The sequence below is a fragment of the Myodes glareolus genome, chromosome 1 (assembly GCF_982192425.1).
Source record: "Myodes glareolus chromosome 1, mMyoGla1.1, whole genome shotgun sequence".
Lineage (NCBI taxonomy): Eukaryota > Metazoa > Chordata > Mammalia > Rodentia > Cricetidae > Myodes > Myodes glareolus.
Genome location: NC_142026.1, coordinates 95,849,089 through 95,869,875, shown reverse-complemented (window position 1 = coordinate 95,869,875; position 20,787 = coordinate 95,849,089). Strand labels below are relative to the sequence as shown.

The 20,787-nt window shown below is 37.4% G+C and overlaps 1 pseudogene; it reads right to left on the bottom strand.

Annotated features, from left to right (window-relative positions):
- Positions 1–7,338: 7,338 nt before the first annotated feature.
- Positions 7,339–20,787, bottom strand: part of LOC125394617 (radial spoke head protein 4 homolog A-like) — a 32,984-nt pseudogene continuing 19,535 nt past the window's right edge.

Genomic DNA, 20,787 nt, shown 5'->3' with positions numbered 1-20,787 from the left:
TTTTTAACCTATTTTTAATCCTATTACTAGTTTGGCCATATAAATGTACAATTCATTTTAATTCTTGTTATGGGTTCCGATGCTTGCTTTCCAGGACACAGTAACTTTTGGGAGTATAGTGGTAATTAGATGTTGACTGGTCTCCAGGTGAACAACATGTTAATTGGCTTTTATGTTTCCAGTTTTAGAAAGTGAGTCACTGTTGCTGTTAGAATACTAAACAAGTCTCTTCTGCTCTTTACTTTTGACTTTGTTCCTTTGGGATTGGGAGGGTGGTTTGTTAGATCATAGCTGTGCGTTTAAAATTACAGCTGTCATAAGGACTTTACATATACCAATGTATATAGCATCACTGTAAGGTAAATGGTTATTGTTCCCCTGTTTCAAATGAGGACGCTTACAGTGAGTAGCGAAGTCAGATCTACAGTGGAGCAGTTCATCCAGCGCTTGGCCCTGTGTAGCCTCTTGAAGTAAGCTGATTCTCTCCAGCCCTAGTTCTCATACTTTTAAAGAAGTTTTACTATATTTTTAAGATTTCATACATGTATACAATGCATTCTGATTATTCTCACTACCTTCACCTTTTCTGATCCCCCGCACACACCTATCATCCCTCTTTTACTTTTTTTTTCTTTTGGAATTGAGACAGGCCTTTTTACAGTGCATCCCTGGCTGACTTGGAATTTATTATATAGACCAGACTAGCCTCAGAAATCACAGAGTTCGGCCTGCCTTTGCTTCTCCATGCTGAGTTTACAGGTGTGCACCACCATGTACTCCCGTATTAAAGCTTTTAGATTATGATTATTTTTTATTTAATTTGTGTGTGTGTGTGTGTGTGTGTGTGTGTGTGTGTGTGTGTGTGTGTGTGTGTGTAGGCATTCAGAAGTTGTTTCTCTCCTTTTACAGTATAATTCCCAGGGCTTAAAGTCAATTCACTGGTTTTGGTAGGTAAGGTCTTTAATAATTGAGCCATTCTACCTTCTCCGTTGTTAAATTTTGATAATAATTTACCTATTATTCACAAGCAAAGTTTGGCATTCAAAATTTTTTTATTCTTGAAACTTACTTATGATTGCCATAAGATATTTTTGCTGTGAATATATTTTGAATGACTTATTTAAGACCTGTCAAGATGTTTAAGCTTTTGATGGATGAAAGAATAAATACCTTCTAATTAATATTAGTTAAGAAATAATTCGGTATATATAAAACAGACATTAGTCATATCACCAATTAAAAAGAAAAGAAAAACTTTTTTTTAAAAAAAAGATCTCATTTTTATATTTTTGTGTGTTTGCCTGCATGCAAACCACATGAGTGTTACACCGGAACATGATGTCAGAAGGCATCAGATGATGGCTTTAGAGACCCTATACCTAGAGTCTCGGGTGGTCATGAACTGCACAGTTTGTTTTTAGACCTGAGTTGACATCTTTTGTAAGAACCACATTACCAACTACTGAGCCATTTTTCTAGCAACCTGTTTTCACTTAAATTCTTTTTTTAACCTTCGAGACAAGGTTTCACGTGGCCCAGGCTGGTCTTGAGTTCACTGTGTAACGTAGGTTAACTATGAACTCCTCATTCTCTTACCTCAACCTCATGGATTACTGGCATTTAATACTGTGCCTATCTTATTTTCACATCTTCATAATAGTTGCTAATTTACCTCACTACATTCTTAGTTTTTATTTGTTTATTCCAGTACTCTGAATTTTATTTAACCTAATTTGTTTAGTTTAGCTTAGTTTAATATGCTTTTGTTTGTAAACCAAATTTGGAAACAGCACAATGAAAGTTTCCATTTTTTTCTTTTAGTATCTCTTTTAATATCATTAACTCTATGAAAATTTTATATATGTATACAATGTATTTTGACCATGTTTTTCTCCTCTATTCCCCTTAACTCCTCTCAGATCCTTTCCTATCAACTTCTCATCATGTGCTTTATTGATTTTTTTCCTGTAACCCACAGAGTCCAATTTTTCTCTTATATATTTCTGGATATAAGACCTGCCACTGGAGCATGGTCAACTTACCAAGAGCCATACCCTTAAAGAAAACTGACTCTCCCTCATACACAAGCCAGATCCAGAAGTTCCTCAGCCAGCAATGGTATAGCTGGTATACAAAGTCATAATAAATAAGGGTTTTGTTGTTGTTGCAGTTTTTGCTTTAGAGACGGGGTCCTTCTCTGCAGTTTTGGCTGTCCTGTAACTCACTATGTAGACCAGTCTAGCCTAGAACTCATAGAGATCCACCTGCATTTGCCTTCTGAGTGGTAGGATTATTTGCTCATAGCACTGACTTTCTTTTCACGTCTTTTTTTTCCTCTGGTGTTCCTCAACCCCCTCCCATCTGTATCATTGTGAGTCAGCATTTTTACATTTGACATAGTCCATTGTGGAATAACATTTTGTTTCACACTATTTTGCATTCATCTAGAATATTCTTTATTACTTTATTTGAAAATATGTATTAGTACTTTTTTAAAGTTTTAGATCAGATTTTTCCATCAGGATTTTTCATTGTTATCTTGAAAAAAATCCATGTTTTATTTTCTATATTGAAATGATAAGATAAAGGTTTGACACAATGGCTCAGCTGTCAAAGATACTTGGTGCCAAGGCTGACAAACTCTAACTTCAGGAATCACCTGTTATAAATAGAACTGTCCTCTATTGCACACACACACACACACACACACACACACACACACACACACACAAGCACATGTAAAACAATAAATCCAATTTTTAAAAAAATGTTAACAGTATATGTAATTAATTTCTTAGTTATGATTCGTAGCCTTCTTTCTTCTTGATTCTTTTTCAAGGCCAGGAAACAGGCTTCTCAAGTGTTCACAGCAGAGAAGATTTTTGAATGAAACATTTCAGTGATCTTGCACTTATCCGATTTTCTGATATTGAACTCTGATACGGTTGAAGAATTTGATTTCACTTAAGACCTTGGTATAACACTTAAGTTATAAGTGTCTATTAAGTCATACTTCTTAGTACTTCATTGCCTGTAACTAGTTGAATAAAACAACTAGTTTGCGTAGTTGATTTTGATTTCTTGTCCATGTCTCACAAACTTGTTTTATAGTTTACAAGCTAATGGATTGGGCCATATACTTAACATCTATTATACATTTAACTTTAAAACAATTAAGATACGCACTATTATTAAGCCCATGAACCCAAATGCCTGACAAATTAGTGATTAGCCAAAGAATATTACATGATGGAGCCCACTGCAGTTCACTGTATTTTCCACTGTTGGGTCAATCAGGCCTTTATGCTATGACAAACACTCAAACCCATTCAAAGGAGAAAGATTTCTTTTGCCTCATGGTTTCAGCGTTAGGTGGACTTAGTCTGTGGTGAGACAGAACACTATGGCTGTAGTCTGTTGTGGTGATAGAGCAGAGGCACTGACATACTGTGGCCAGAAAGCAGAGTTGAGACAGGAAGAGGCCAGGAACAAGTGATACCCTTTGTGACATACATCTCCAATGGGGATACAAGATAATCCAACAAATGGCTGATCCACAGACTAGGTAGGGATCCTTCTGGTCCAATCAACTCAATAACCGGATCTACCAGTTGAACCCAAAATTTGAACAAATGAGGTGGTGTTGTAAGGGGTAAATTTCCGGGGTGGGGCGATCTTCTGTTATCACAAAATGAGTACCTTCTCAATGTGTAGTGAGCACTTTAATATGCAACAAGATTCAAAACCAAAAATTTTCTTGTTAAATATTTCTTCTAACCCTCCATCTCTGATAAAAAGCCTTTGTAAAGTGGCCTGTAGGAGAAATGTTAGATTCTGGTCAGACAACTCTTGTATCTGTGTATACATGAGAATCTTATTATTTTTCCCAGTAAACAAAAGAATTATTGAAAGACTTAGAAATTTACAGAAACTGTGAATAACTTAGAAAATGTTTTAGAACCAAATCAATTATATGCTACAAGATGGTGTCAATTATTAAAGCAGGAACAATCAAGTTAGAATTATAGGATGCTGAAATTTCAGATTACAAAGAAAACACATCTGTTTGGCATAGAACCAAAGTTCCCAAAGGAAACGGATACTGAGAAATTTGAAAAGGTAAGCTTATTTGAAAACAAAACAAAACCCTGTGTGAAATTTTCTAACATGGATTTCAGTCATCCAGTCTTCCAATGAGTCTTCCTAACTTAATCTGTATTTAACAGTGAATCCACATGCTCTAACCTTTACATGTGTTTGTGTGACCTAGCTTAATACAGTTTCTTGCTTGTTTATAAAATTCAGCCTGTAGACAGCAAGTGAAATCCTTAGTAAATGTTAATTGTTGATGAGTTCATGGTCATATTAAGGATCAATGCTTCAGCCTCATAGAAATAGCAAAACCTTTCTTGGCGTAGCTCAGAGGGGCATCTAAGCCTGTTCTGGGGTACGGGTGTAAATATTTGCAGTAAGTACAGAACATATCCCCTGTAGCTTTCTAGACACTCCTCTCCCACACCACATAATTATGGTCTGAAGACTGACATACTACAAAGACTTCTATGCCTACCAAGATTGGTCAAGCCTGCCTCCTTGTTCAGGTGTATATAATTACACTGTCTCCTGCTCTGGCTGTATTCAAAATCACTTCCTCCCTGTTGAAGCATGTAAAATAAAGCCACTGAGATTCTGGGTTGCTGAGATTTCTCCATCAGAGAACCCAGTTTCCGTGATTCCAGTTTTTCTGTGTTTCTGTGTGTTTGTCTTTTCTTTGTTCCCTCGGCTCTGTCATATTAATCCCTGGAGCCCTGGCACCAGCCTTGTTACACTATCCAGTCTCTGCTTGCCTCTGCAGGTTCAACAATCACCTCTCTCCCCAAAATACCTTTCACAGGAAAGTTGTATTCACCTTAAAATCCCTTCCAAAATGCTTCCCCTACTGCTGGGCACCCTTCTGATGTAGGAAGTCCTTCTGTGTATGTGTTACTTTTATTGGTTAATGAATAATGAATCTGTTTTAGGCCTGTGGTAGGGCAGAATAGAACTAGGCAGGGAAAACTAAACAGTATGCTGGGGTAAAAAAGCAGAGTCAAGTAGACAGCATGTAGCCTCAGAACCTTGCCACAGTCACATGGCGATAATTTAAAGGTGTCATATATTCAAAGTTTGGTTCTAAGGGTACGTTATTTTGGAGAAAGTTCTCTTCTGTTTCCACAGAGAATGAGAATCTGTGGATTTCGTCCAGGAAAATTTAGTTTGATTGACCAAGAACCCTGAAAGGTAGCCATGTATATGCCACAAAGTACTTTTCTAACAAAAAGCAGGAAGCAGTTTGGAGGGACCTACACTCCAATTCCCAAATATTGTTTATAAATATTTGTTTACATTTAAATTTGGTTGTGATATAGATATGAATACTTTGCGTCTGTATGGATCTTGGTTTCTTGATACAAAATTAAGGTCAATTTTGTTGTACTGTGTATATGTATCTGTGCTCTTGATTAAGATATTGTGTGTTTCAGCTCATTTTAAAATGTAATGTATAACTAATAAATAAAGGTTAATAAATAGTCATCTATCATAGTCAATGTTGTTGCGATGTTAGTTAGGTTTTCTAGATATAGAGGGATATATTTCAGTTAGATAGGTATTAGTCAAAATTTTCAAAGACTGACAGAATATGCCATTTAAACATTTTAAAAACTTAGGACTTTTTATGACATGAGACACATCTGCTGCTGGCAGCACCAAGTTACTTCAAGAGGATTACAGGCACCAAACAGGCTCCTTATGACATTAGTTAGCCATTTGGGTAAGAAACTGTTCTTGCCTGAACTGCTTAATGCTATGCTGTATGGACTCAACATACAAGGCCCCCAGGAAATGATTGCTGAACTTGTGTAAAGGTGAGACAATCCTTCGGGGTTCCTTTTCATAAATGAGTCTGCTAGACATTCTGCAGAACACAGAAACAAAAAGTGACTGAAAAACTGCCAATATAGGGAGAACTGTCTTTAAATGTCCTGCTTCATGAAAAAGTTTGGCAGATACTAGGGGCCAACAGGCTGAAGATGTGTGCCCGCAATGTTACAAAAGAACTGTGGGTGACTGTCCAAGCAGTGAGATATCTCTGTCAATTCTAAAGTTTTGGAAGTTGCTTACAATGCACTTTCTGGTTACTTAGGTAATAGTATATCCTCCTGGAGTCTTTGATGGAGTTGGAGAATAGATAGTTATAATTTTCCTTAGTTATATAGAAGAAAAAGTAAATATAAATATAGTAAATGAAATTCTTGCTTGATACCTGCTCTGTTATATGTAATTTACTTTGTTAAAGTTAAAACCTTCCTTTTTATTTAGACAGAAAAGGGGAGATGATGTAGGAAGTCATTCTGCCTATTTGTTGATTTTATTAGTTATGAATAAAGACTCTCTTTTGGGCCTGTTTTAGGGCAAAATAGAGCTAGGTGGAGAAAACAAAAAATGCTGGGAGATGGAAGGCAGAGCCAAGTAGATAGCCTTCCTATCTACTTGTAGATAGGAAGTATAGCCCCTACAGAGACAGAGGGCAGATGGAACTTTATCCAGTAAGCCACAGGCATATGGTGATGTCACCATAGTAGTCTATGCAGTGGCTCATAAGTATTTTAGATCTGTTCAAGTATTAAGTAGACACATTCTGATTTAGCACAATATTATTCAAAAATATAGACCACTGATCATCAATCTCCCACTCTATGACAACAGAGGTGTAAAAGTATAAATTGCTGACTGCTTTCTAAAAGTAACACAGTTGTCATAATTTCATAAAAATTTATTTTTATTGATGGTGTGTGTGCACTTGTGTGTAGGTTTTGGAAGCTCAAATTTCATATATTTTTTTCAAGGACAGTTATTTTCAAGACATGGTCTCCCTATGTAGCCCTTACTGTCCTGGACTCACTAAGTTAACCAGGGTGGCCTTGGATTTAAAGAGATCCTACTGCCTCTGTCTCCCAAGTGCTGGGATTAAAGGTGTGTTTCAGCATAACCAGCTTTTAAAACATTTTTAAAGATTAACTATATGTGTGTTAGCACACATGACTCATGCACACATGCAGTTGCTGTGGAGGGCAGGAAAGGACATTTGGGCTAGACCTTGAGCCACCTGACTTAGTTGTTTGGAACTGTCCTCAGCAAGAACAAAATATTTATTAACCACTGAGTCACCTGTAACTCCCACCCCCACTTGATAACTTTAAAAGAATGATAACTTATATCATCATTTTGAACATACACATATATGTATTTTTAAAATATATGTATGTGTATGAAATGAGTCCCTGTAAAATTTTTGTGTGTGTTTCAGTGCCACATCAGACTGGGCTAATTTCATGTTAGTCATCATTGTCATCGTCTTCATCGTCAGTTTCTTCATTCTCCTCAGCTGAAAGTACAATGGCCTCTTGTGTGGCCCTGGAAGCCTGTTCCTCACCCACACTGGGAACCTCCATTTCTGTAATTTCCAGTCCACTGGGGTATTCTTAGTAGACTGGTGGCAGGCCTGGGGTATGTAATTCTCCACACCATACTTCTGACCCCAGCCTACGTAGATGCTTTCAAACTTTCTGTGAATGATAAGAAAAGAAAGCATGTCTCTCAAGAAAAGATGATCCCTTTATACTAATGAGGTCCTGTTACTATATCTTGGAACCATGTTTTTTATTGTAATGCCAGAGTGAAATAGTTCTCAATAATTTCTCAACTACCGGAAATTATTTTTTACTAAACTGCTAAATCACTTATGAAAACCAGAGCTGAGGGATGGAGAGATGGCTCAGAGATTAAGAGCATTGGCTGTTCTTTCAGAGGACCTGGGTTAAATTCCCAGCATGGCCACTCACAACTGTCTTTGACTCAGTTCCAGTGGATCTGGCATGCTCACACAAATGTGTATAAATTAAATTTTTTAAAAAAGGCCAGATACTGTCAAAAATGTACTCTGTATCCATACCTTCCTCAAAAAAGGGCCTTCTCCAGTTATTCAATTATTTAATTTTTTTACAAAGATTTTCTACAAAATACGAAAGTTGCAAATTTTGGATGAAGAATGAAGTGTAACTAAAAAGTGATTTGTTATTTTTTTCAGGCCAGATCTTAGGAAATTCCAGAGGTTTTTCCTTGTGGGCCTCACCCCACTTAGGACATGATGAATAACCAGTCAACAGACTGCCCCTTGCTAGTGGGAGTTTCAGTCAAGACCTCTGCCCCCAAGCCTGATCATGCATCTCTAACTCAAGAGCCTTCATCTGCTTCCAAGGCTGGTCATGCATTCCTAACTTAAGAGCCTTCATCTGCCCCAAGGCTGGTCAAGCATTCCTAACTCAAGAGCCTTCTTGGTGTTCTGTCTCTGGCTGGAAGGCCCACCCCGACTAAGGATTCCACCCCCACCTCTATAAAATTTCCTCAGTCTTTTTTCCCTGGGGGTCCTTCTCAAAGAGATGACCTCATGATGCCCACATATCAGTGAAACACAGTTATGCAAATCCATTTGATTCTTGGAAGAGAACAATGGGGGGAAAAGTCAGAACTTTCTCTTCCTCATGCTATCATGGTAAATAATTAAAAGCTTGGCTTTTGTTGTTTTTTTTTCTATATACTATTTTATTGATTATTGGGGAATTTCACATTATACACACCGATCAAACTCACTTCTCAGTCCTTCCAGGTCTGCCTCCTAACCCTTGTGACGCCCCCCCCCAAAAAAGAATAAAAGCCACATGTCCAATTTGTGTTGCCCATATACTCTCTGGAGCTTAGTCAAACTCGCAGTGGCCATTGGTTTTCACTTTTGACTTAACTGTTATTTCTAAATTTGGTCACACAATATATGTCATCCTCTTCTTTCCTCCAACGCTTCCATATCCCCATGCATCCAGTTCACTTTTCTTTCTTAGAAGCAAGGGATCAGACACACACACAAAGTGTTTTGTGTGCACCAGCTAACACCTGAACATGAGGCTTGGTTTAATGACTAGTCTAACCGAGGTAGCTCGGCTTTTACCTACTTACTTGAGCTTTCTGCTACTAATTAAGGAAGAAACAAACAAGATAAAAGGAACTGTGTTCTTTCTCAGCAAGATATAAAGAAAGCTGTAACAGTCTCTTGATCCTAATTCCCTTGAAAGTGATCACTTAAATAAAGAATATTTTAAATACCTTTTTTCAAAATGATCAAAAATTTAGTTGCATCTTAAACTCTCCACTAACTTAATAAATGAGTGATATAAAACCATTCCCAATATAGATAAATGGGATAATTAAAAGAAAAAAGTACAAACTTGAATTACTCTAGCTCTAAACTTCATCTTTACTATATTACAGATGTCATTTTAATAAATCACACACTATATATCTAACATGCCAAAAGGAATTAAGATAGGAGTAACAACATCTGTGATAACATAATTTCCAGAGTCTAAACAATTACAATTGTCAGACACTAAGCAAGGCTTTCAAAGCCAAATGCTTTTATGAGTGTACTTTCAGTGTGTCTTGTACTTCTGTCTAAAGTTTACCATGCAAACTAGGAATACCCAGTCATTTCTGTCTGGGATTCAAATCTCAAGCCATGTTATTTATGAATTTTAGCTAAACTTATCTCAAACTACATCTGTAATCCTTCTTTCCTGAATTGTGACTTTGTATTGAATGTGCTTGGGAATGTACAGCTTACACTCAGTACACTACACACAGGACTGTCTCTGCCTTGGGTAAATGTATGGTCTCCCTGGACAAAACCATCATCCTTCCCTCCTTTGGCTAGGGAGGTGCTTTCAATTGGATTTCAATATTCTGGTTACCTTCTGTGGGTAGATAAATCCATTTCCAGATTTATGTCCTCGTGGATCTTGCTTTGGTTTTGTACTCACCAAAATATAAGCTGTGGAGTTTGGTTACATATGGCTTTGTAAGTGGCCATTGCAAAAGGCATATGTTCCAGGCCAAAGATTAGATCTAAGGACAGCAATAGCACACTGCAGAATGAGATTTGAGGAAAGTCATGTTGTCCAAGAGGGTATATTTTGAATATCTTGAACCCAATGAGTAAGTTATAAGCTTAAATTCAAAACAGAACAAATATCTACTGATAACTGAAGTGATTTTTAAATATGAAACAGTCTTCAATATATGGTAGAAAAAGTTAAAACATTTTCTCGATCCATTTTTTATTCATGGAGGGACATCTAAATAGTTTTCATGTCTGGCTATTACAAATAATGCTGCTGTAAACATAGTTGAACAACTTCTTTGCTGTGTGATTGAGCTTCCTTTCGGTATATGCCTTGAATGGTATTGCTGGGTCTTGAGGTAGGTTGATCCCCATTTTTTCTGGTAAAACACCATAGTGATTTCCAAAGTGGCTGTCCTAGTTTGCAATCCCACCAGAGTGGAAGAGTGTTCCCCTAACTCTACAATCTCTGTAGCATAAGCTGCCTTCAGTGTTTTTTATCTTAGCCATTCTGATGAACATTTACACAATAGAGTATTACTCTGATGGAAAGAAACAATGACATTGAGATTTGTAGGAAAAAGGATGGAACTAAAAAAAAACATTCTGAGTGAGGTAACCTGGCACCAGAAAGACAAAAACAGTATGTATTCACTCATAAGTAGGCTATTAGAGATGAAACAAAGGACAAACACGCTACAATATACAACCTCAGGAAACTATGTAAAAAACATGACCCTAAGGATACATGTGGATGAAATCAGGAAAGGAAAATAATTAAGATCTCCTGGGTAAACTTGGCCAGGGGTAGGAGAGAGAGGATGGGAGATGGGAACTTGAGGGATTAAGAAGATCGAGTTGGGAGAGGGACAGATGTGGGACAAAAAATGAAGGAGATATCTTGATAGAGGGAGTCATTATGAGGTTTCTTTCTAAACAAGGATGACCCAACCTAAGACTCCTAGTCATAGTGGAGAGGGTGTCTGAAAGGGACTTGCCCTTTAATCAGATAAGTGACTACCATAATTGTCATCATAAAACTTATATCTAGTAACTGATGGAAGCCGATGCATTGATCCACAGCCAAACACTGGATTGTAGTTTACTTGAAGAGAGTGAGGAGGGATCATATGGACAAGGGCAGTCAAAATCATAATTGGGAAAGCCACAGAGACAACTGACCTCAGCAAGTGGGAACTCAGGGACTCTGGACTGATAGCTAGGGAACCTGCATGGACCCAAAATAAACCTTCTGAATATGGGTGGCAGTTACCTGGCTTGATCTGTTGAGGGGAACCCAGGCAGTGTGACCAGGACTAATTCTGGGTAAATGAACTGACTTTTTGTAGCCCATTCCCTATGATGGGATGCTTTATGCAGGGGCCAGGTGCTTGGTCCTGCCTCAAGTTGTTATACCAGAGTTTGTTGACTCCCTGAGGGAGGTCCTAAGGCCTCTGAAGAGAAGATAGGAGGTAGAATGAGGGAAGGGAGGGGACAGAAGAAGGGGAAGGAGGAGAAACTGGGCCTGATAGGCAAAATAAAATAAAATTTTAAAAATATAAATTGATAAAACAGCAGCTTGATATAAAAATCAGTAGAGTTCTTTCTTTTTTGTTTTTTGAGACTGGGTTTCTCTGTGTAACAGTCCTGGTTATCATGGAAGTAGCTTTATAGACCAGACTGGCCTGGAACTCCATGAGATCTGCCTTCCTCTGCCTCCCAAATGCTGAGATTAAAGGCATGAGCCACCACTATCCGTCTCAAGAGTGTTTTATGAGTGTCGTGAGCCAATATATGTGTAAGGATGTATATATAGTGCACACATATACATACATATCTTATGTGTAAATACAGCAAATGTAATGAAATGTACAAATGTTTTTGCAATGGAGACTTTACTAACAGAAAAGAAGTATGTGTATCCAGGGGGAACAGTTTTATCATCAAAGGAAAGACAATTCATGACTATGGCATACACCTAGTAAGTGTTTCAAGCAAAAGAGAATAGAAAGAAACAAAAAAGAGACAAATAGAAGTCTGCTAGAAACCACACATAATCTTGTACTATAGCTGTGCCATGTGCTTGCAGTACACAGAATGCAAGACAAGAGTGACGCCAACATTTCCTATTGGTTTCAGCCCACCCACGTGTCCTCTCTGAACCACTCCTTCAGCTGTTCTCAAAGCATTAGATTAACCAAAAGCCTTCTTTACTCTCACCCTACAGAACCCACAAGGGAGTAGGGATGAGAACTAGCTCTCTGCACCCCTTTTAGGGCTTCCAGCACTTACATGTTTACCACATGTGTGCAATGTATAGTTTATGAGTTCTCATTAACAGGTGTGTAAAGTTACCTAAATCTTCAGACATTGGTGTCAAAGGAGGAGGCCCCGCTTCTTGTTCTAGAGAGTCAGGCTCATCTCCTTTGTGTTCTTTCTCTTCATCTTCTTTTTCCTCTTTCTCATTCTTTGTGCAGGATTGAACCAAGTACAGTGACCCTGGAAATGAACGTTGTAAGGTTTAACAAATTAATGAAACCTTATAACTATCGAAATATTCTTAATATATTGAGAATTTATGCTTGCTAATTATCAATATAATACTTCCCTGTGTGGAAAACTTTCTCAACAACTCTGATACAGGGTCACTTTCTATTATTCTCCTTTGTAGCATAAATAATAAAAAGTCAGACAGAGATATTGGGGTTCAACCCCAAAACCAGAAGAGCAATGTCGCAATGTCACTAGAAAAGACTTACCTCTACAAGACTGTGTGACCGCAGACTAAACAGACAGAGCTTCTCTCTCCTCTTATTTTATATTGCATCTAGTGCTGGGATTAAGGACATTTGACTCCCTAATACTGAAATTAAAGGTGTGAGCCTCCACCACCTGGATTTGCTTTTGTATTGATCTTGTGTAGCTCAGGATGGCCTTGACTTCACAGAGATGCATCTAACACTGTCTCCCAAATTCTGGTATTAGAAGTGTGTGTCACCATTGTCTGACCTTTAGTGGCTTTAGCTTTGCCTCTGGTCTTCAGGGAAGATTTATTTATCAAAACAGAGATAATATACCACGACACTCCTACTTCAGTTTTCCCAGTGCTAGACTTGTTGACACATGCCTCCACACTGAGCTTCCTCTTTCTGTATGTTTTTACCAAGGTTATTTTCATTTGGGTTACTTCAGGAAAAACAACAAACTTGTAATAGTTATTTCAATAATTTTATATTTCATGGAATTACAGAACTTGAAGGTCTATGCATTCTTTAAATGGTAGTAATACATTTGACTAGTTTGCAAACTTTATATAAAGAAAATAAATGATGATTTTAAAAAGCATACTTTTTTCATTTTTTGCAATGTTCTAATTGATTATGTTGATAACGCTATTTTAAATCGGAGATCATCAGAAAGATTTTAAGATCATTTAACATTTTAAAATTCAGTGATTAAAGCCAGGCATAGTGACACACACATTTAATTCCAGCAGTCAGGAGGAACAGGCAGGCACATATCTGAGAGTTCAAGGCTGGGCTGTTCTACAAAGCAAGTCCCAGGCTAGTCAGGAATACATAATTAGACCCTGTCTCAAAAATAAAAATCCATCAATATAATTTTCTCTTTTTAAAAGAGAGAGAGAAAAAGAGAGAGGGGAAGAGAAAGGAGAGAGAGAGAGAGAGAGAGAGAGAGAGAGAGAGAGAGAGAAAGAAAGATTGCTACATATGTGCAGATGTCCCCGGAAGCCAGAAGAAGATATCAGATATTCTAGACCTGGAGTTGCAACCCACTGTATGCTGTCTGGCAAGGATACTGGAAACAAAACTCAGGTCTTTTGGAAGAGCAGCAAGCTCTCTTATGTCCAGTTCTGGTTCTTCCTTATTTGTAGAATATTCCTTAAATAGAAACAGTTGTGAGACATTGCTACAATATCCCTGGTGACATGGCTTATACATATCTTGCCTTCTCTGTTCTTTTTGTTTGTTTATTATGACAGGGTTTCTCTGTGTAATCCTGACTGTCCTGGAACTCACTCTGTAGTCCAGCCTGGCTATAAACTCAAAGATCCATTTGCCTCTGCCTCCTGAGTGCTGGGACTGCAGGTGTGTACCTCCATCACCCGGCCATAGTAGTTTTAATAATTATTTTTATTAGCATAATTGTAACTTTTGAGTAACTGAACAAAAGAATTTTTCATTGTGATGCTTACATACAAGTATACAATGTACTTTCATATTCAGTCCTCATTAGTTTTTCTTGTATTCCCTTCCAATACTAATTATTATTAAAAACAAAATTTCAAGTGTGATAACCTGGGGTCCTAATTACTCAGCAATAATCCTTATCTGGAGTCCTTAGAAGAACCTATTATCTATATGGAAGAGAAGAATTTTTACCTTTGATGGAAGAGTGCCACAGGGGTTTCACGGGAAGGTTCTGGGTCCTTTGTCTCACACCTCGCTCTATAATGAATCAGCTGAGGTTGCTTTATGATCTCTCCCACCCAGTCTGTCTCAACTCCTCATTGTACAAAAGGAATCCTGTAACTTTTCATGGCGTTGCAGTGATGAACAAGTCCTATGTATTTAAATATGTAATCAATTATATGTAGTGTTCCTGACACAGAGCCCGTATATAACCACTGTTCAATACTGGTTTTCATGTCTGTAGTAATCATTTAGAATTTTTGTCATAAAAGCTTCATGCAGAAAAAAAGATCTGTTGACAAAATAAATGAACATTAATGCTTAAAATATAACAGATCATTTCAGTACACATGCCAATCTAAATGTACATACTACCCAAAGACCCCTACCTGAGGAAGAATGTACTGCATAAAATGAACCCAACTGGATAGATATTCTACAAGGTCAGTCACTTGGATGCCTTCTTCAAAATCAGGGTTTTCCTCATAGCAATCTCGACTACCTTCCACCTCTTCTTCTTCTTCTTCTTCTTGTTCTTCTTCTTCTTCTTCTTCTTGTTCTTCTTCTTCTTCTTCTTCTTCTTCTTCTTCTTCTTCTTCTTCTTCTTCTTCTTCTTCTTCTTCTTCTTCTTCTTCTTTTTCCTACTCCTTCTCTTTCTCCTCTTCCTTTTCCTTTTCCTCCTCCTCCTCCTCCTCTTCCTACTCCTCCTCCTCCTTCTTCAAACTGATAGAATCCTAGAGGGCTGACATAGGTTCCTGCTGAAATGTGGCCAATTTGTGCTCTTAAGTAATTGCTTTCATTTCCTGGGAAGGGCAGATATCTAATGATGACCATGTCTAAATGTTCAGAGAAAAATTTCTTGATATTTCTTGCGGTAACAATTTGTGTAGGCATAACTGATAGTAACTTCACCCACATCCTTACGGGCTCATTGCAAATACATTAGATGTATTTGTTACTACTTGTTCTGGTTTCTTCCTTAGGTACGGCTTGTGCGGCCTTATACATGGACTTGGTAATCGATCTAATTTATCTTTCTGGTCTTCATTGGCTTTACTTACTCCATCGTATCTCTCTCTTCAACTACTCCTTCCTATTCCACCTTCTCTTCATCTTCTCAATCACAAAATTCCACTTCAACATCAATATAATTCATTTCCAGACCCATGATCTTGTCCCAGAAGCGGCATCTTTGGATTGGGTGTATTTGAGTAAGTCGCTTGAGGGCAAGAACACACAATAAGTCTCATCTATCCCCAAACCAACTCCAGCTTGTTCAAAATAGTAAGCTGACTCCATCACTTTGGGCATAGAGCTTTCTACCTAGGAAAATGTATATCCATGGTTAAAATGTTATTCATAAGAGGAATGTTTGCCTCTTTTCTATGGCTTGACACTATCTCTACTTTTTTCACCTCTCTTTCTATGAATATACGAACCAAAATGTGTGATTCCCTAAATTTTCATTCTTACCTCAAACATAAGACTTCTTAGTCCGGTTGTTTGCTATACTCATTGATATGATGATAGTTACTTTGCTTTATGTGACTTTTAGAAAGAACTTAATGGCTACTTGTGATAAAAATTCAAGTCAGGCATTATGGTTCACATCATTAATCCTAGCACTAGGAAGGCAGAGGAAGGCAGTTTTCAGTTTGAGGCCAACTAGCCTACATAGCAAATTTCAGTCCAGCAACAGATATCTAGTGAGGCTCTATTTGAAAAAAAATTCAACATTATTTTTCACATAACTAATAATCTAATAATGCTAAAATAAAATATAGCCTAATAGGCACATATTTATATACATGTATATTGTCACTAAACTATGTATTAAAAGTATGGTTTTGCATGCATGTCAGGTAAATAACATTAGCATTCTATGTAGGAACATATGTAAATAATTGAAAAGATTAAAAAGGTAAACATTTTCTGAAGTGCTTGCCATAAGCTACATGTTAAAACACAAATATAAGTACTTGGCAGTATATATAGTAAATAATAACATGTGAAGTAATGAAGATAAACATATTTCCATAAAAGAGATACAGGGAAAGGAATATAGGGTTCTAAGTGGACACTAGAATATCTACAGTTAGAAGACCAAAGGGAAATGCAAAAGAACCTTAGCTGAGGTGGGATGCTTCCCAGACAGGCTCTTCTCACAGGACAGGGCAGTTATGAGCACTCATCATTGTCACAAATGACTTGCTAGTATTTATAGTTTCCCATTGTGGTGTCAAAAATATAAAGACTTTGGGGGAGACTGTTGGTTTGTTTAGTTTTGGTTGAGAAAGATCTTAGTGTGTGTTTAGTCCTGGCTGTCCTAGAACTCACTCTGTAGTCCAGACTGTTCTTGAAGTAACAAAGATCTGTCTGCCTTTGCCTCTGAGTCTGAAATATAAAGCCACCTGGCTTGACTAACATAATGCCTTTTAAAATCCTCACTTGTGACATAGACTGTAAAATTCATTCATGGTCATGTAGAGTATTACTTGCTCCTGGTTCTGCTCACTTTGCTACAATGTCATGGGTTCAGCAGCACAACTATGGAGGTCAAACGACAACTTTCTGGAGTTGGTTCTGTCCTTAAGCATGTAGGCTCCAGAGGTGAACCCAGGTAGGGCTTTAGGCATGCCAATAGAAGCCTTTACCCCCTTTCTGGCACCCGATGTGAGGCTGTACTCTTCATCCCATAATTCAGCTCCAATATTTCACGGCTGCCATTCTGACCTTGTATTAGGAAGATGCTGGGTCAAGGGTTGTCACACTTCAGACCCAAAACAGCTGTGTGTCTTCTCACTCACATCCTGTATCTGGGTGTAGATCGTGATCTAGTGAAGTTGCCTAAGACAGTTAGGGGCAACATTCCTGTATTGAACACTGACATTTCTTTATAATGTTATCCCTGAAAATGTCTGCCATATGCTTGATTCCCTCATACTGAATGCTCCCACAGTTCTCATGGTTGTATTTGACCCATACTCCAATGCCACTGTGAAAATAAGTCTGACATTAGCTCCCTACTCCTATCACATGTCCCTTCAATCCAAGAACCCTTGGTTCCTTTGCATCAGGGTGTGTTTCTTCCCAAAAGTTGCTACACTAAGGCACTGTGGGTGCCGCCAAACCCTTGCTTCTTCTGCCTTTCCCTGAAGGATTCTATTTTGAAAGTAGTTTATTTAAATCATACTTTGAATAGATTGTTGTTATTAGAACATGAAAGCTCAGAAGTAACATAAAAATTTTAGGTATATAAAAATTTAGGGAATAGGATATAGGATGCTATTTTGAAGTATTTGAAGTTCAAATTTTGGTGAGGTTCCACATTTTACTCCAAACTCTATATTTTATGCTTTCTGTTACCCATTCTTTCTCCAAATATTTTTACCAATTTCACTATTGATTTTAAAAAGGATTTTATTCCTAACTCCTTGTACTTTGAACCATAATTAAATTATGTTAAATATCCAGAAAATGGAGCTTACCCTAAAAATGAGTACACATTGGAATTAACATTAGAATTACTTTTATGTTTTGAACTTAATTTAGAGGAAAATATGCTACTAGTTTTAAAGCTTTTTAAATTGATTTTTATCGAGCTCTACATTTTTCTCTGCTCCCCTCCCTGCCACACTCCTCCTCCCTGCAATCCTACCCAAGGTCCCATGCCCCCAATTTACTCAAAAGATCTTGTCTTCATCTACTTTCCATGTAGATTAAATCTATGTAAGTCTTTCTTAGTGTCCTCATTGTTGTCTAAGTTCTCTGGGATTTTGGTTTGAAGACTGGTTTACTTTGATTTATGTTTAAAAACCACCTATGAGTGAGTACATTTGATAAATGTCTTTCTGTGTCTGGATTACCTCACTCAAAATAATATTTTCTAGCTCCTTTCATTTTCCTGCAAAATTCAAGATGTTGTTATTTTTTCTGCTGTGTAGTACTCCATTGTATAAATGTACCACATTTTTCTTATCCATTCATTGAATGAAGGGCATTTAAAGCTTTTATAGTAACCCATCACTTGATGGTGGCACATTTGAAGAAATTTAATTCAGCAGGTTGATCTTGGAATGAACTTTTTAAAGCTTAGATGATATAGCGTACCAAACACTCAGTATATCTAATTGTGTGTAATTACATTAAAATTATTTTAGCATTAATTTTAATGCAGATTGATGTTTTCCTAGCATGTATATTTGTGCACCATATGTATGTGTTATATCCATTTGAAATGGTGCTATAGTTGTGAGCCTTAATGTGGGTGCTTGGAACCAAATCCAATCTGGAAGAGTAGCCCGTGCTCATAACCACTGAACCCTCTCTTTGGTCTCCCAGCCTCTCTTGTGAGAAAGAATCTCACTATCAATTCATTGCTGGTCTGGAGCTCACTTAGACAAGGCTGGCCCTAAACTTAAAAAGATTTATCTGCCTCTGCCAAGTGCTGGGACTATAAACATGCTCTACCATGTTCAGCCTGTGTTTGCTTACAAATAAGTTTTTATCACTGATGCAGGTGTGCTCATGGAGCCATCTCCACAAACACATAGTGTTTTACACCTATTTCACAACACTACTTTTTCTAGGAGTTTCTTATATTTTCACATTTTATAGGGCTTAGGTCATCTTATGTTTTGGGAACTTTCTTTATATGAGAGAAAATGATTTTTTCATATTTCTTATTGTTGAAATGTCTTGGAATAGATATGGGTTTATACCTGCTTCTGAAGTATTCCCCAAATAGTGAGTGTGTGGTGGTATGACTAAGAATGTCTCCCCACACACTCATCTATTTGAATGCTTATTCACTTGGGAGTGGAACTCTTTGGAAAGATTAGAAAAACTTGAAGGTGTGGCCTTGTTAGAGTAGGTGTGAGTTTGTCACTGGAATGGGCTTTCAGGTCTAGGCTCTCTCTTGGCCTGTGGATCAGGGTATAGCTCACTTTTACTGCTTTAGTGGCAAGTTTATGTCATGGTTTCTGCAATGATGATAATTAACCAAACTCTGAAACTGAAAGCAAAACTCCAATTAAATGGCTTTCTTTTATGAGTTGCCTTGTTCATGGTGTCTCTTCACAGCAATAGAACAACGACTATTATTGTTCCATCCACTAAGAGTAGGTGTAATATTTAATTATGACCAAATAGTGACTTTCTGGAAAATTACAGACATCATTTATGACCAAGCTCCCATAAAATGATGAAAGACTTGTGACAGTTCCTGACATAGAAGTCACCATATATATTATCATAATGAAATAAATTTATTAGCAAAGCCTTGAAGGGATGTAAGAAATTTCTGATTCAAATACTATTTACAGAGCTATCAAAATAGTGGGTGTGCTCATAAGCAACCTCGTTCATCTCTGAGATTCCAGTGTTCATTTATAGCATTGAGAAATTTGGTAATCACTTACAGTTATTTGCAGAGCTATAAGATGGTGTATTAATGAGGCAAGTTCCACCCATCCCTGAGATTCCAGTGCTAAATAATAGTGTTAAGATAGTTGGTGATCACTTACAATTTCCTTCTCCAATTCTGGATCAGCTCCTTCCAACTAGCCATGGAGAAAAAGAACCTTTTGCTCTTTGTTATTTCATATTTGGAAGCATTTCATTTCTATTGTGGAATATAGAAATGTTCTATTTTAATTCTTCTATTGATTTTTATTGAGATCTACATTTTTTCTGCTATCCTCCCTGACTCTCCCCTCCCTCCTTAAATCCTCCCCAAGTTCACCATGCTCCCAATTTCCTCAGACCTTGTCGTTTTCTACTGTCCACTTCCCATGTAGATTAAATCTATGTAAGTCTCTCTTAGTGTCCTCCTTGTCATATAAGTTCTCTTGGATTATGGTTTGTAGGCTGTTTTTCATTGTTTTATATTTTAAAAAAAACTATGAGTGAGTACATGTGATAATTGTCTTTCTATGTCTGGATTACCTCACTCAAAAATAATGTTTTCAAGCTCCATCCATTTACCTGTAAAATTCAAGATATCATTATTATTTTCTGCTGTGTAGTACTCCATTGTGTATATATACCATATTTTCCTTATCCAGTCTTCAGTTGAGAGGCATTAAGGTCCTTTTCAGGTTCTGGCTATGACAAACAAAGCTGCTATGAACACAGTTGAGCACATATCCCTGCGACACAATTGAGTATCCTGTCGGATATATACCCAAAAGTGGTATTACTGGGTCTTGAGCAAGGTTTTTTTTTCTAATTTTCTGAGAAATCACCACACTGACATCCAAAGGGGTTGTACCAGCTTGCATTCCCACCAGCAATGCAGAAGTGTTCGCTTTTCCCCATGACTTCTCCAGCGTAAGTTGTCATCAGTATTTTTAATCTTGGCCATTC